General features: G+C 39.4%; 1 protein-coding gene across 4 annotated transcripts in view; it reads right to left on the reverse strand.

The window, feature by feature from the left end:
- The window catches only part of CHRM3 (cholinergic receptor muscarinic 3), a 544,049-nt gene that overhangs the window by 276,969 nt on the left and 260,545 nt on the right, over positions 1 to 6,535 (reverse strand). Inside the window, exon 3 of one of the 4 annotated variants that reach the window (XM_017879768.1) lies at positions 5,158 to 5,210. The exons of 2 other annotated variants lie outside the window; for them this stretch is intronic. The gene's annotated coding sequence lies outside the window, so the exon portion shown is untranslated. Of the gene's footprint in view, positions 1 to 5,147; positions 5,211 to 6,535 lie in introns of all 4 variants that reach the window. One more of the 4 variants, XM_017879767.1, reaches the window with a different exon arrangement.

Below are 6,535 nucleotides of genomic sequence, written 5' to 3' on the forward strand. Positions count from 1 at the left end.
CATTTCTATATACCTGATAATATAAATTTATATAAATGTATGCTTCTCATTCAAATCTTTGAAAAGATTTTATTTGGAAGTTCTATATAAATTTAATACGTAGTATTCCTCCCAATGCTTTTTATTTTCTCTTCTTTTAATACCAAAGATATAAGCTAAATTTCTTTGACAAAATTTCATATGGATACTCCAAAATCCTATGTAATATGCCATTCAAATATTGCCATTTTATGCATAGAATAAAGTGGAAAAGGGTAAGAAGTATGTGGCCAGCCACACACAGCTGATGAAGAAAAGCTGAGGTACGCAAGGCAGGCAGGGTTGGGAGGGATACTATACTGCACATTACATGTAGTATGTTTTTGGATCACAAGAATCTACTACTTCTGACTTTTATTAGATGCACATTCTTTATTAAAGTGGGTGCCCTTCCTTTGCACAATTTTAAAACAGATTTTCTCCTCAACAGATCAACTTCAATTTTTTTAACATTTTCCTAACATATGATTATCATCTTCCAAAGACCCAAAAGTGCTGTCAATGTGACAGAAATTAGAATGTAAATATTTTACAAACAGCTGTCAAATCTCAATCGGCAGCAAACAAAAAACCCAGGAATTGCTGTAATCTAACCACAAGGCTATATCATTTAACTGACAGATAAGACGTTTTTCTAGCTTTCCTTTTCCTGTCAGTATTTTTAATACATTAACACCATGTGCCATTCTGGATAGTCACTGTGACAATTCCCTTGAAGACAGAATAAACTCTGAAATGCGCTAAGGGAAATGCCTGGCACAGGGACTGACTTTTGTTTCACGGGATATTTTTCACAGTCATTGTTATCTGGAATGTTTGTTACTAACATGGATTAAACGCCGGCATCAAGGGAATATTGTCATGCCCATAAAAACAGGGAAAATTTTGCTCTTAGCAGTTCAATAATTTAGTATTTCATTCCTTCGGGCCTTCATTCAACAAACATTTCTCATCGTGCACGTGCCAGGTTTAGCCAATAAATCTATGTAAGATTCAAAGAATGGAGCCCTGTCACCCAACATCATAGATCAGAAATGCCACTGAGTAAAGATCCCTGAAACAGTCCCACCCAAGGATTTACTGCTATTTTCTATTTATACCTCTGTCTGTCCTCTGTTCTTCCTATATTGTTTCTTCATCTTCTTCTTTCTCTGTTTTTCTTTTTTTTTGAGACGGAGTCTAGCTCTGTCGCCCAGGTTGGAGTGCAGTGGCTCTATCTCGGCTCACTGTAAGTTTCGCCTCCTGGGTTCACGCCATTCTCCTGCCTCAGTCTCCCGAGTAGCTGGGACTACAGGCGCCTGCCACCATGCCCGGCTAATTTTTTGTATTTTTTAGTAGAGACAGGGTTTCACTGTGTTAGCCAGGATGGTCTTGATCTCCTGACCTCGTGATCCACCTGCTTCGGCCTCCCAAAGTGCTGGGATTACAGGTGTAAGCCACCGCGCCCTGCCTTTTTTTTTTTTTCTTTTCTTCTCATCTAAGCAAAAGACACATTGGGGACATCTATAAGAACTGCTTAATTTCTTTTAAGATATTTAACATAGGGTATTTTCTGACTCTATATTCATTTACTCAGCAAACATTTACTAAGCTTCTTGCAGGGGGCAGGCATCGTTATAAGTATGGTGGTTTTGGCAGTGAAGAAAACAGACAAGGCCCTACCCTCATGGAGCTTAGATCATATTATAATGGGAGATAAATAACAAATTATAAACAGGTGCGACAGATTTATCATGTCTTACCTAAATCCCTTAAGTGACATATGTAAGTATTTTGTCCATAAGGGGTTATTTTCATATGCCTTAAGAAATAAAACTTCCAGTTTCTAAAGGGAATTAAACCTGGGTGTCCGAGATGGTGGTTATTGAGAGAGAGTGGTTAGGAGAGGTCTTGGCAGTTGAGATTTGACTGGAAGGGTCAAGTAGTAAGAAGAGCCAGGGGCTCAGTGCCAGGCCCCCAAGGGCAAAGAACAAAGAGAAATATTCAATAAATAAAGACAGGGAGGCTTGGAGTGTAGGAAGAAAGAGAGAAAAGTACAAGTAGAAACCAGATCATATCAGATTTATAAGTCATGTTAATGCATTTGGATTTGATTCTAAATGTAGGGGAAGGAATTGAAGGATTTTGAGCAGGTCTCAAATAGGAGAATAACACGATCTACCAGAGGCTTCCCAAAGCAGACGCTGGCTGTGACAGAATGTAATTTTGTGTGGTAAGAATGAAAGCCATGTTGACTAACACGAGGCTAATGCCATCGCCCAGGCAAGACAAGATGATGGCTTGGAGTAGAGTCATAACAAAAGAGACAAGGGATTCAGGATGTATTTGGAAGAAATAAAAGGAAAATGAAAAAAACTGGTCACTCTTAGGTTCAATGGACAGAAGTAAAAACTGTTGCTTTGAGTAGATATCAGAGTATTTCCCTGCATTAGCAATGGAGACCCAAGAAGTTAAGCTAGTATTTTGTACTAACAGCCCATCAGAATACCTTACACCATCAATTTACAAATAAGCAGCAAAGGTCCAGAGAGGTGAAATGGCTTTCTGTAATGCCAAAAATTGCTGGGCTGTCCCCTGCATTTCCAGTCCCTTATTTTCCAGCCAAAAGATGTTTCCATTATCCAGCTCCTCCATCCCCCAAGTCAGCTCAGTGCCTTATGCAATGCCTTGTATTAACGTTCTTCAGAAAGAAATTTCATTTTATGACTTAGTTTTTAAGCTATATATATATATATATATTTTCTGAACCAAGTCAATAAGAGTGAATTAATGAAGATAGTTAGGCAGAGAATACTTAATTCTATGATTGTTGGGTAAAAGCTGAGTTTTGGTGACCATATTTTGACCACTAGTTCTAGACTTTTATTTCAAAAAAAAAGAAAGAAAGAAAATAAGATGCTCAGAATTAATATTTCCTTTACCAACTTTCATAGGCAATTCCAATATAAACTGATTCTCCCAAATCAGATCTGTATTTCTCTTTTCCTTTTATTTTCTTTTTTCTCTTCTCTCTTTCTTTCTTTCTTTCTTCAGTTCTGATTGCTACAAAAAATGCCATAGACTGGTAGCTTCAACAATATACATTTATTTTCTACAATTCTAAAGGTTGGGAAGTCCAAGATAAAGGCAAATTCTGTTTCTTGTGAGAACTCTTTTCCTGGCTTACAGATAGTTACCTTCTTGGTATACCTTCACATGGCAATTAGAGAAAGCACTGGTATTTCTTCTTCTTCTTATAAAGGCACAAATCCCATCGTGGGGGTTTCAGCTTCATNCTTTCTTTCTTTCTTTCTTTCTTTCTTTCTTTCTTTCTTTCTTTCTTTCTTCTCTCTCTCTCTCTCTCTCTATTCCTTTCTCTTTCTCTCTTTCTCTCATTTCTGTTATACAGGAATAGACTCAGTTCACTTAGTTTTACAAATGGAAAATATAATAGAAAGTCTGTGCTATTGAAGAGCATTGTAGTCAAAGGGTTACTGAGCTGACAATGCCCACTGCCTAACTGTAAAATCTAAACAGCAATAGGATGGGCTTCTGGAACCAGGCTGTCAGGGCCAGCATTGAGGCAGCTGTGTACAGGGATCAGCCTCTGATAGGTCCAAGTTCAAATCTCACCTGTGCCAGTTACTACCATAGGACAAGTTTCACAGGACAAAGTTCTTCACATCTTAGGGCCTGTTTCCTCATACATCAAATGGGAATAAAAATACTCGACTTAATAGTACTACTGTGGTGTTTAAGTAAGATAGGGTAATGTGTCTAGCATGATATCCAGATATAAATGTTACTGAATCAGCTAAGGCTCCATTTGGCTCTGAGTGTCAGCAAACCTAATAAGCTCGTCTAAATTAGGGACTGTATGTGTCTCATGAAACAAGACATCTGATGGTGGGCTTGCAAGAGCTCAAGCTCATTTTATCCTCCCGCTCCAGTATCCCCAGTTCGGCTTTCGTTGCTGTGATTGCAAGAAGGGGTGGGGGTCAGGGGCGTGATTTCCTGATAGAATGATGGGATAGGAACAAAGGAAAAAACATTCGAAGAGGAATCTCCTCTTGAAAGTCTCTCCCCAGGGACCAAGACTGAGAGCTCATCAGCTGGAGCTGAGTCACATGGCCACAGAAAAAGAATCTGGGAAGATGAGAATATTTTTTAGCTGGGCACATTGCTGTCCTTACAACATCAAGATTTTATTAGGAAGGAAGAGGATAGTGATAGGGTTTGGCTCTGTGTCCCCACCCAAATCTCCTCTCCAATTGTAATCTCCACGTGAAGAGGGAGGGGCTCGGTGGGAGGTGATTGAATCATGAGTGCGGTTTCCCCCATGCTGTTATTATGATAGTAAAGGAGTTCTCATGAGAGCCGATGGTTTTAGAAGTGGCAGTTTCCCCTGCACTCTCTCTCCCTCTCTGCTGTCACTATGTAAGACATGCCTTGCTTCCCCTTCGCCTTCTGTCATGATTATAAGTTTCCTGAGGCCTCCCCAGCCATGTAGAACACAATTAATAAATTACCCTTTTGTTTCTAAATTACCCAGTTTCAAGTAGTGTCTTTATAGCTGTATGAGAACAGATTATATAGGGAGGTTGGATTTAAGGTAGGATGTTAACAGTGTTTGCTAGATAGATAAAACATTATTAAGGATAACATCAAAGAAAGATTGAGCTTTTCCACAGTGTTGCTGTTTATGTTCACAATCGTATTTGTACAGCATTCTGAAGAAAGGCAACCTAAATCAAGGAATAATTCTTAAGCTTCTAAGAATTAGACAAGCTACATGATCCTATGTATGTACTAATAATTCAAACATTTTGCAATATTTCAAAAAATTCCACATTGCTACAGTTAAACACAAATGTGCTTTTGAAATAAAGTTAACTTATTTCAAATCTCAATCAACATGCCTTTATTTCCATTTTTAAACTGATGAGAAAATGAACACACTTAGCTTTATTAAGACACAAAAAATTGAGCATGACTAAAAATGGTAACAACTGTACATCATGTTGAAAACACCAGCTTATAAATACTTATTCCTTATTAATCTGTTCTCACAGATTGGGCCATCAATTCCCCTTTCCAAGGAAATAGCTCAACTAGAAAAAGGATTTTACCTTATTGTACCTTAGCTGAAGTTCTGACTGTCGTTTTTTTGGCCGCTAATCACAATACAAGTGCTAGAAAAGAAAAACAACAAAAAAAGATGGTATTAACAAATAACCAGGACCCTGAGAAAGAGAACATCAATAGGTTACACAACACGACTAGAGGCAATCACAAAAAATTACAGAATTTTTAAGTTGGAAGTGACTTCCTGGATCATGGTGCCTAACCTCACATACCTGAAGAGGATGGAGAGGGTCAGAAAAGTTAAGGTACCTGTCACTGGAAAAGAAATGTATCTATTGACTTCCTCATTCTACAGCTCCTCACGTCCTACCTGCCTAAGCTCCAGTTGCAAGGAAGGGAGATAGAGTGAGAAGAATAAAATAAAGAAGTTGCTCCCAGCACTTTGGGAGGCCGAGACGGGCGGATCACGAGGTCAGGAGATCAAGACCATCCTGGCTAACACGGTGACACCCCGTCTCTACTAAAAAATACAACAAACTAGCCGGGCGAGGTGGCGGGCGCCTGTAGTCCCAGCTACTCAGGAGGCTGAGGCAGGAGAATGGCGTAAACCCGGGAGGCGGAGCTTGTAGTGAGCTGAGATCCGGCCATTGCACTCCAGCCTGGGCGACAGAGCAAGACTCCGTCTCAAAAAAAAAAAAAAAAAAAAAAAAAAAAAAAAAAAAAAAAAGAAGTTGCTCATCTCTTCATTTTACACGTAAGTGATGATTGCCTTCTTCTCTTAGCAAATTGGCTAGTATGGTCTGTGTTCAACAAGTATTGCAGTTGCTATCTTCTCCCAGACACTACTCAAAATATACGCATACAGTGATCTTACAGTTAGCCCATTCTCATACAGGAAGAAAATGCAATCTTCATGAAAATCTCCTAACTCCACTTCAGACACTAAGTGTACTGAGCCTGATAGCGAGGCCAGAATCTTAGGAAAGCACCTCCATTAGAAGGTTAACCTAGAGAAAGAAAAAGAAGTGCCGGGCTTTGCAGAAGAACCCGGGAACTATGTCACTGTGAAGGATGTGGCTGAGTTCAGAGGGTCATGAAGGGATGGGAAATGCTATGGAAGAACTTGAGGATGAGATCCCCTGATAAGGTGTGGTTGAATTTTTTAAAGGAGGACCTTGAAGTTTGCACAGCATGGTGACGGTGACACCAAATGGAAAGAGGACCGAGAAGAGACCGTGAGGTAAGAAGTAGAAGGATCCTAGAGGTGCATGTGGAAGGATTTTCTCAGCAAGTAAGAGAGGAGCCTAGTGAAACCTCTGTGAGTGTCATCTGTGACAAGATCAGCACAGAGATGGAGAGCAAACTTCGAGAGAGTATTACAGCAATTGGATATGTAATTGAGAATTTAAAATAGATTTGTATTTTACATGTC

The sequence above is a fragment of the Rhinopithecus bieti genome, unplaced genomic scaffold (genome assembly GCF_001698545.2).
Source record: "Rhinopithecus bieti isolate Rb0 unplaced genomic scaffold, ASM169854v2 scaffold_11565, whole genome shotgun sequence".
Taxonomy (NCBI): Eukaryota; Metazoa; Chordata; class Mammalia; order Primates; family Cercopithecidae; genus Rhinopithecus; species Rhinopithecus bieti.